Source organism: Phoca vitulina, unplaced genomic scaffold (assembly GCF_004348235.1).
Source record: "Phoca vitulina isolate PV1807 unplaced genomic scaffold, GSC_HSeal_1.0 scaffold10, whole genome shotgun sequence".
NCBI lineage: Eukaryota > Metazoa > Chordata > Mammalia > Carnivora > Phocidae > Phoca > Phoca vitulina.
The window spans coordinates 19,422,148-19,433,096 of NW_022589713.1; the positions used below are offsets into that span (position 1 = coordinate 19,422,148).

General features: G+C 38.4%; 1 pseudogene; it reads left to right on the forward strand.

The window, feature by feature from the left end:
- Positions 1-3,475: 3,475 nt before the first annotated feature.
- On the forward strand, positions 3,476-10,586 carry LOC116635231 (annotated as a pseudogene).
- Positions 10,587-10,949: the final 363 nt, after the last annotated feature.

Below are 10,949 nucleotides of genomic sequence, written 5' to 3' on the forward strand. Positions count from 1 at the left end.
GTTGAGGGTCCATTTCTGGGCTCTCTGTTCTGTTCCATTGATCTGTGTGTCTGTTTTTGTGCCAGTACTGTCTTGATGACTATAGCTTTGTAATAGAGCTTGAAGTCCAGAATTGTGATACCACCAGCTTTGCTTTTCTTTTTTAACATTCCTCTGGCTATTTGGGGTCTTTTCTGGTTCCATACAAATTTTAGGATTATTTGTTCCATTTCACAAAGAAGTCTTTTAATGGAGGCCTCAAGTAGTGCAAGCTTAGCTAGGCTGCCAGCAGTGGGAACGGGGAGTAAGGGTACATCCAAGGAGTGTTTCAGATAGGGAATGTTGTAATTTTGTGACAAAATGGTCACAGAGGCTGAGTGAAAAGATTAAAGTGAAAGATGTTTTCAATTTTTTTCAACTGGGAGACCAGATGAGTTCCTTGAGTAAAATGGTAAGGTTGGAAGGAAATTCGGTTCAAAAGAAAATGAAGGAAAAGGGTAAGGCTTTGTTTTGGTCCCACTAAATTTGGTGTGGCAGTTCAGTATCCAAGTGGGAAGTATTAAGAGGCCTTAAAATGAGGGTGTTCTGTGAAGGGGAGAGGTTAGGGTAGAAGCTGTAGATCTAGATGTCATCAGCATAGAATCCATACAGATAACAGTAGATGAGATCTCAGAGTGAAAATAAAGGCATAAGTTCTGACTCAGAATTGGGAATTGGTGCTACATGAGTTTTTTATGTAGTTACTTTTGGCAGCCAATACTACATTTCATTCAATTGATGATAAGAGTAAGATTGGGGAAACATATTTCCTGTTTTTCTATAGGTTTTCCATTATTTCTCTAGTCAAATTTATCCATTACCATCAAGAAGCTATATTTGTTTTAGTGATGAACTTTCCTCTGGCAAGCATTAAAAAAGAGTCCTGTCTGGCTGCAGATTTTTTAAATGACACAAACATAACCTATTTTTCCCCTTAATTTTCAATTCTCAGCTTTCTGACGATGAACTGCACTGTGGTAGAAGAGAGAGGAGGAAGGCAGTGGGTAGAGACAGATCTTTTTATAAAGATCAGCAATTCTCTGTGCTTTTATCCCAGGCAAAGATTACATTTAACACCCAGGGGTCTCAGCTGCCTCAGATCCTTTTTAGAATGAGTAGCTGTGGCACTGCAGATAGTTTGGGGTGTCCTTTCATTTTTTGACAGTATTAAATATATACCCCAGTGAGCCATAAATCAGTGATTTATCTAAGAATAAATCATATCTCTAATAAGGGACCACTTCTGTCAAATTGGACAGCGCATTATATTAAACAGACAAACTTTCTCAAAAATACAAACTGTCAGCCAGTCATTTTTAATGAATATCACTTAAAATTCCTCTTTATTTAGGAGAAAATGATAAAATTAGAGCTTCAACTTTCAAGGGCTGATGTGGAATCAGAGACAAAACTTAAGGTCAGCACAAGATAGGAAGTCAGATCACAGCTCTCTGCCTAAATCTGTGTCTCCCAAAGAACGGCACTCAGCAAAAAAAACAAATTGTGGGGTGGGGCTAACTTGCTGTACCAAGGGAGATGGAAAGGAAACTTTCCTTAGTTCTAAATGAAGAGAAAATGATGTCTTCTTTGGGAATATGTATGGTTACATATTGGCCCTTTCATGGGCTAAAATGTACATTACATGTGTGAGCCAAAAATCCAAACTAAGCATTTAATTGGAAGTGCTCTCTGGTTGGTGGTGCTTTAAGACACTCTGTTGAAGAACTCACCTTAAACCTAATCCTCAAGTAATTCCCCATACAAAATTCAATAAACGCAAACAAAAATAAAACTCTTAGGAGAAAACAATGCAACATGAGTGAGAGGTTCCTCACTCAATCTAAAAACAACAAAATCAAGACCACAAAGACCAGATTTCCTAATTATTGGACACAAAATATATAAAATAAGCGTGCCTAAATATTTAAAGAAATGAAAGAGGAAATTTAATTTGTGACTATCAAAGAAAAGACCAAGAAAGAGGCATGTTCTAAAGAGAACCAAGTAGAACCTCCAGAAATAGAAATATAGTAATTGAGGTTAAAAAGAATTGATGAACTGGAAGTTGATTCTGAAAAATTATCCAGAATGCAGTGCAGAGAGGAAAAGAGGTGAAGTAAATGCATTAAATCAGAGTCCTAGAAGGAGAGAACTGAGCTAATGGAGAAGCAGCAATATTTAAAGAGATAATAGATGAGAACTTTCCTGCATTGATTAGAGACAAGAATTATGATATTAAGAAAAATTAATCTATGTTTAGGGGGCGCCTGGGTAGCTCAGTCGTTAAGTGTCTGCCTTCGGCTCGGGTCATGATCCCAGGGTCCTGGGATTGAGCCCTGCATGGGGCTCCCTGCTTAGCGGGAAGCCTGCTTCTCCCTCTCCCACTCCCCCTGCTTGTGCTCCCTCTCTCACTGTGTCTCTCTCTGTCAAATAAATAAAATATTTAAAAAAATAAATCTATGTTTAGACACATTATGGTAAAACTACAGAATTCCTAAGAAGAAGAGAGAATCTTTAATATAGCCAGAGAGAAAAGAACAGTTACTTACAAAGGAATGACAATTACACTGGGCTTGGACTTAGGTGAGACAAGAGAAGTGCCTAGAGTATAAGATTTAAGGAGACCTTCACTGTCCAGTTCAACAACATAATGATTCAAAATACTTAATGGGAGAGGAGTGGCTTTCTCCTTTAAGAACAGGAAATTACTACTTTTTAGCTTTAAAATGATATTTATGGAAACTGGCATTGCCAAAGAGCTGTAATATATTGTCCCTTATAGCTTCTGCCAAGTTGTGCTTAAGGAAAAGGGGCTAAAATCCTCTAGAAAGTACTTCTGTAGTTGTAGGAATGAAAAGATAAGACACGTACCAACCAATATGAAGGAGGCTAGAAGGTTTGTAGATCCAAATTTAGTACAAAATTTGTTAAATATCCCTGAGTCAGAAAAATTTCAGCATGTAACAAAAAAGAGAATCTCGAAGTAAAATAGAATGACATAGTCTACTCCAACCCAGAAGTAAAATGAGGGTTATTCTAAGGCAGGGATAGCAAATACTTGACACGTATGCCACCATGTTCAAGTCCTCTGTTCACGCCAAATGCCATTAATTAACTGTAGCACCCCATTTCTCAGCTCAGACTCTGTCTCAAAAGCTGACAGGAGTTACCAAAGGACTCAGGATTCACTGATGTATCTTTAGTACCTAGGACAGAACATGGGACCTTCTTTGTGCTCAGTAAATATTTGTGGGCCATGAATGAATTGGAGTTGACAAACAAGATTAAACCTATTTGCCATCACTATCAGGGCAGTGATTAATAATAATGAATAATGATATCTAGAAAGATAACTTTTTTGTCCAGTTCACCTCTCCAGAATAGGTGAGTTCTGAGAAGTTAAGGCCTCCTTGTCTGGGAATGTGATGTCCCACTGGGACAAGCTGAGCATAGAGGAATGGCCTGGTGTGTTTGTGGATTGTGCATGAAACTGAGAGGTAATTCTTAAAGGTGATGTCTGTAGGGAGTTTTGGCTGGCCCCTCTTCCTCCAATTTGTCCCCTAGTATCCTCCTTTGGGAATCAGACTATCAGGGCCAGTGGATAGATGGAGACTAGTGGATGTGAACCAGGTTCAGGTTCTATCTAGCAGGCTAATTGCAGTGCATGAGTAGGAGTTTTTCTTTCCTAGGCTTAATAAGGGCCTGAGAACTGGTGATGAGGGAGTCATGAGTTGAGAATCAGAAAAGAGCTCTGACCCTTAGAAATTTTTATATCCTCTCAAGGAAGGACAGCACCCGCTTATGTGAGTATTTCTGGAAGGACTTACCCATCTCCCTGACCAGGATGGCTGAGGGCTCCTTGAGGCTGAGGAGCTCTAGCCTTTGAGCTGAGTTGATCAGAGAGAAGAAAGGTCCCATTTTGACACTTTAGCCAGAGACTGACCACTTGCTTTGTGATATTCCACTAGACCATTAGTCTTGAGATTGCTATGACTTAAGGTCCCCAGCTGGATCTGAGTTCCAAAGAGTAGACAAAGAAAGCTCACAATACATTTAGGGAGACTCAATAAACAGAGGGATCCAAGACAAGCCAAAAATCGAAAACAGGAAGTCCTAGTTAAATAGTATTGCTGGGTGAGTCACACGATGCTTGCCCCCAAAATATATAGCAATTAGAGAAGTTTAATTACAGCAGTGAAATGAATTTGTAGGAGTAAGATATTAATTAAAAGTAGTAAGATGAACTGAGTTGAGAGACACTATAGATAATCAAATCAGTAGTCTAGAAGATTAAGTGGAAGGAATATCTCATATAGAGCAAACATGCAGAAAGGGAAAAGATAAGGACTCAGAGTACAGAACCAGAAGCCCTAACATGAAAACAATGAGTTCTAGAAGAAGAAAAAAGGAATGCATGGAGAAGTAGTAATTAAGTAAATAATAGGGGAAAAAATCCCTGAGCTGAAGACAGACCATAATCCAAAGTCTGAATCTAGAATGCCAAATTTCAGGCAGAATTGATGATGAAGGATAGATACACTCAGGCACATTGTGGGAAAATTCATGAACTTCAAGGATAATGAGAAAATCGTACAAACTTCTAAAGAGAACAAATTTCTTACAATGGAAAAAGAATCAGAGAGAATTGGACTGGAAGACAGAGATAGTTCTATAATGTCTGTAGAACAGAGAAAAAATGCAATCCAGGGATTCTATCCCCAGCCATGATGTAATTTACTTATCAGGGTGAAAGGAAAATATTTGCACAAATTCAGGAATTCTGAGTATATACCACCTGCATACCAATCTGAAGAAAATATTTGAAGAAGAATTCCAGCCAAATGAACAGAGCAGAGACTTACAATAACAGAAGATGAAGAAGAAAGACGAGTGGTGAGCAGTGAACCATGCCATGGGTATAGTGTAATTTCAATGGGGAATAACAGATTGACAGGTAATGTTTCTAATATAACTACCAAATAAGGATTTCTAAATGAAAAAGACATACTATGAGAGAACATATAATTAAAATCTGGAACTAAAATATTAAATTATCTCAGCAAAACCTAAGATTTTAAATGTGGGAATAAAAGCACTCTAATTTGACCTTCCATTCTGGAAGGAGGAGGTAAAGAAGTAAAACTTATTTTGAGTCTCTTCATATTGAGGAGGACAGTGGTGGAGATGAGCACATTGTTAGTAGAAGGAGCTGGTTTTCTACAGAACAGTATAGAGAAATATGTTTGATCATGAGTATCAGCAAAGTGCAACAAAAGTGTCTGATAGAACTTACAAATTAATAGAAAAGAATAAATGGTAATCTGAACAAATTAAAACTAATAATGAAAAGTAAAAAGAGAAAATGACAAATATACAAAGAGTATATCTAAACTTGGAAGGAATAAAATTAAGTACATCAGTTTTTACCCCAACTATGAATAAGCAAAATTATCCTAGTGGGAGATAGATAATACCCAGATTGGGTTTAAAAAACAAAGCCCTATATGTTTTTTGTTTTCTTTTATAATAATTTTATAATTTTAAAAATATTACCTTATTACATTTAAAGTAATAAAGAATACTTGGGAGGAAAAGGGAGGTAAAAACAACTGAAGGCTAATGACAGCAATTGTTAAAACCAGATAAGGTGGAATATAAGAGTAATTAGGATGAAATAGGATGAAAAAGGGTGAAAGGATGAACAAGGATGTTCTATAATGATAAAGGTAGAATTTTTGAAAACCGTGAAGATTTATAAATCTATATATACCAAACAATGTATCAGCTAGATAAATATAGAGATACAATTTTAAATTCATTTTTAACACTTTAGTTTGGAAAAATTTAGACTTACAGAGGAGTTACAAACATAGTACAGAGGGTTCCTGTCTACCTTCCATCGAGCTTTCTCTACATGACCATGGTGCAACTGTCAAAAACAAGAAATTAACATTGACACAATACTATTAACTATAGACTTTATTTAGATTCTCCTTGTTTTTCCACTAATGTCCTTTTTCTTGATGTTTGAGCATAATATTTAGCTGTTGGATTTCCTTTGTCCCCTCCAATCTGTGACAGTTTTCAGTCATTCCTCTTTTTTTTTATTTTGACACTTTTGAGGAGTATTCAGCGGGTATTGTGTAGAATGTCTCCCTATTTGGGTTTGTCTGATGTTTTCTAATGATTAGGCTGAAGTTATGGATTTTAGGGAATGCTACCAGAGAGGTACGTTCCCTTCTATTCCCTTTTCAGTGGATAATATCAGTGGCTAAATGATGTTAATTTGTCTTATTACTGGTGATACCATGTTAATCCTGATCACTTAGTTAAGGTGATGTCTGACAGGTTTCTTAAATATAATATTACTGTTTTTCCCTTTAAAACTCATAAATAGGGTGCCTGAGTGGCTCAGTTGGTTAATCGTCTGCCTTCGGCTCAGGTCATGATCTCAGGGTCCTGGGATTGAGTCCCACATTGACTCCAAGCTTCTCCCTCTCCCTCTACCTGCCAGTCCCCCTGCTTGTACTCTCTCTCTCTCTGTCAAATAAATAAAATCTTTATTTTTTTTAAGATTTTATTTATTTATTTGACAGAGAGAGACAGCGAGAGAGGAAACACAAGCAGGGGGAGTGGGAGAGGGAGAAGCAGGCTTCCCGCAGAGCAGGGAGCCCAATGCGGGGCTTGATCCCAGGGCTGTGGGATCATGACCTGAGCCGAAGGCAGACGCTTAACGACTGAGCCACCCAGGTGCCCCTCAATAAAATCTTTAAAAAATAAAATAAAACTCATAAATATTTGGGAGGGGAGATACTTTGAAGCTATGCAAAAATCTTGTTTTACCTTAAATCTTGCTTCACCTACTAATTTTAGCATTCACAGGAGGATCTCACCTGCAGCAATTATTACTATGGTGTTCTCATGGTGATTTTCTATTTATCTTATTCCTTTTACATATATCGACTGGAATTCTTCTGTAAAGAAAAGTTACCCTTTCTTCTCCTATTTATTTATTTAGTAATTTATTTGTATCAGTATGGACCCTTGGATATTTATTTTATTTTCTCATGTTATAAATCTAATACTATCATTTTGCTGAAATGGTTCCATCTTTCAGCCATTGGGAGCTCTTCCAGGTTGGCTTGCTGTGTCCTTTTGACATGACTCCACTTTTTTTTTTTTTTTTAATTTTAGCACTTCCTTAATTTCTGGCATAATAAGATATTCATCTTATATTTTCTCTGCTTACCCCTTGGATTTTTCCAAGGAGTCTGGTTGCTTTTATTGGAGAATGTCATTTAAAACCAAGATCTGGGCACTAAGTGCACTCATTGCTACTGGTTTGTCTCTGCTTCTAGACAGAGCTAGAAAATATATAGGTATGTACTAACTAACCTATGCATATGCGCACACACACCCCTACATTTAGATAGCTAGCTAGCTAGCTAGATTCACTTGTTGAAGGACTCCTGGGTTTCCAGCTTTTACTGATTAGGAATAAAACTTTTTTTTAAAGATTTTATTTATTTATTTGTCAGAGAGAGAGCACAAGCAAGGGGAGCAGCAGGCAGAGGGAGAAGCAGGCTCCCCGCTGAGCTGGGAGCCCAATGTGGGGCTCCATCCCAGGACCCTGGGATCATGACCTGAGCCAAAGGCAGATGCTTAACCAACTGAGCCACCCAGGTGTCCCAAATAAAACATCTATAAATGTTTATATGCAGGTTCTTGTATGAACATAAGTTTTAATTTTACTGATACATACACACACACGCTTTTTTAAAAATATGAGTTCTTAGGGCACCTTGGTGGTGCAGTTGGTTAAGTATCTGATTCTTGGTTTCAACTCAGGTTATGATCTCAGGGTCATGAAATTGAGCCCCGCATTGGGCTCTGCACTTAGCAAGGAATCTGCTTGAGATCCTCTCTCCCCTTGCTGCTCCTGCTCATGCTCTCTCTAAAATAAATAAATAAACCTATAAAATAAAATAAACAAAAATATGACTTCATACTAATACTTTCAAGTCCAGTCTAGTACCAGTGGGTTTATTCTAGCATTCCCAGGTTGCTTATAACTTTTCTCCAACCATGAGAAACCTGCCTTTCATTATTTACAATGTATTTACTTATTTGTTTTACATGTAAAATATTTTCAGAATTGCTCACCCATATGCCTGAGAGAAACAAATTCAATGCATAGTCATTTGGGTCTCATTTCACTTAACAAAATGCCTTTAAGATTCATTTATGTTGTTAGATCAATCAATCATTTCATGTCTTTTTATTGCTGAATGATATTCTACTGTGTGGATGTACCACAATTAGAGCACATTATTGATGTACATTTCTTTTTGTCTTTAGCCTTACCAGTATCCAGTGAAAACATCCTTTTGCAAAGTTACTTAGGTCAGTTTCTGTTGTCTTACCCCATTCAGTGTAGCTAGGTCATTTATTTGTAACATGGTTAGATTCATTTGTGATAGTCTACATTTTATCTTGGGTCTCCCTGGCATCTTGGGTTCATTTTCTAAATTTGCAGGTAGTAGACTCACTCTTGTGGTGTATAGTTCTTCGGGACTTGACAAATGCATACAGCCATATATCTACAACCACAATATCATACAAAACAATTCCACTGATCCAAAAATTCCTTGTGCTGCCCCTTTGTAGTTAACCACCCTCCCAACCCCTAGTAATGATTGATCTTTTTGAGTTCTCTGTAATTTTGCTTTTGAGAACATAATATAAATGGAATAATTCAATGTGTAGTCTTGGGTCTCACTTTTTCACTTAACAAAATGCACTTACGATTCATTCATGTTGTTGGATGAATTAGTTGTTCTTGTCTTTTTATTGCTGAATGATATTCTAGTGCATGGATGTACCAGATTTTTTTATCTGTTCACCTGTGGAAGGACAGACACCTGGATTGCTTTCAGTTTTTGACAATTATAAATAAAGCTAATATAAACATTTGCATACAGGTTTTGTGTGAACATAAGTTTTTATTTCACTCAGTAAATACATAGGAGTGCAGTTGCTGGGACAAATGTTAAGTGTATGTTTAACATTATGTGAAACAACCAAACTCTTCCACAGTGACTATGCCATTTTCCAGGTCTATCAGCAATGTGTGTTTCAGTTGCTTTGAATCTTTGCAAGCAATTTGTATTGTTAGTTTATCTTTTGTTTTTGTTCTTAGCTATTCCATTAGATGTGTAATAGCATCTCATTGTGTCTTTAATTTACATTTTCCTTATCTCTAATGATGTAGAACATCTTTTTATGTGTTTATTTGCCATCTCATATCTTCTTTGGTAAAGTGTTCAGTTGTTCTGCTCATTTTTTAAATTGATTTTTTGTTTACTTATTGTTGAAATTGAGAGTTCTTTATATATTTTAGATAGCAGTCCTTTGTGAGGTATGTGATTTAAAATATTTTCTCCCATTGTGTGGTTTGTCCTTTCAGTTCCATAATATTGTCTTTTGCAGAGCAAAAGTTTTTAATTTTGATATTAAATTTTTCTTTTATGGATCCTGCTTTGGGAGTTATACTTAAAAACTCTCTGCTAGGTTCTCTTACATCAACCACCTAAGAGTCCCACTGTAAGAAGCAACAAACTTTCCTCTTCTTCTCCACCATCTGCTCAGCAGCCACAAAGCAGCAGCCATGCATGAATGCATGTCCATCCATGTTGGCCGGGCTGGGGTCCAGACTGGCAATGCCTGCTGAGAGCTCTGTTGCCTAGAACATGGCATCCAGCCCGATGGTCAGATGCCAAGTGATAAGACCATTGAGGGAGGAGATGACTCCTTCAACATCTTCTTCAGTGAGATAGATGCTGGCAAGCATGTGCCCAGGGCAGTGTTTGTGGACCTGGAACTCATAGTCATTGATGAAGTTCACACTGGCACCTACTGATAGCTTTTCCACCCTGAGCAGCTCATCACAGGCAAGGAAGATGCTGCCAATAACTATGCCCAAGGACACTACACCACTGGCAAGGAGATCATTGACTTTGTCTTGGACTGCATTCAGAAACTGCCTGACTAGTGCACAGGTCTTCAGGGCTTCTTGGTTTTCCACAGTTTTAGAGGGGAGACGGATTCCGGGTTCACCTCTCTGCTGATGGAACTTCTCTCTGTTGGCAAGAAGTCCAAGGTGGAGTTTTCCATTTACCCAGCCCCCCAGGTTTCCACAGCTGTAGCTGAGCCCTAAAACTCCATCCTCCCTACCCACACCACCCAGGAGCACTCAGATTGTGCCTTCATGGTAGACAATGAGGCCATCTATGACATCTGTCGTAGAAACCTTAATATTGAACGCCTAACCTACACTAACCTGAATAGGTTGATAGGTCAAATTGTGTCCTCCATCACTGCTTCCCTAAGATTTGATGGAACCCCGAAAGTTGATCTGACAGAATTCCAGACCACCTGATGCTCTATCCCCACATCCACTTTCCTCTCATCATATTTGCTCCTGTCATCTCTGCTGAGAAAGCCTACCAGAACAGCTTTCTGTAGCAGAGATCACCAATGTGTGCTTTGAGCCAGCCAACCAATGGTGAAATGTGACCTTCACCATGGTAAGTACAGGCCTTGCTGCCTGTGGTACCGTCATGACATGGTTCCCAAAGATGTCAATGCTGTCATTGCCACCATCAGGACCAAGCATATCATCGTTTGTGGACTGGTGCCCCACTGGCTTCAAAGTTGGTATTAATTACCAGCCTCCCACTGTGGTACCTGGTGGAGAACTGGCCAAAGTATAGCGAGCTGTGTGCATGTTGAGCAGCACCACAGCCATTGCTGAGGCCTGGGGTCACCTGGACCACAAGTTTGATCTGATGTATGCCAAACATGCCTTTGTTCACTGATATGTGGGTGAGGGCATGGAGGAAGGAGAGTTTTCTGAGGCCCATGAGGACATG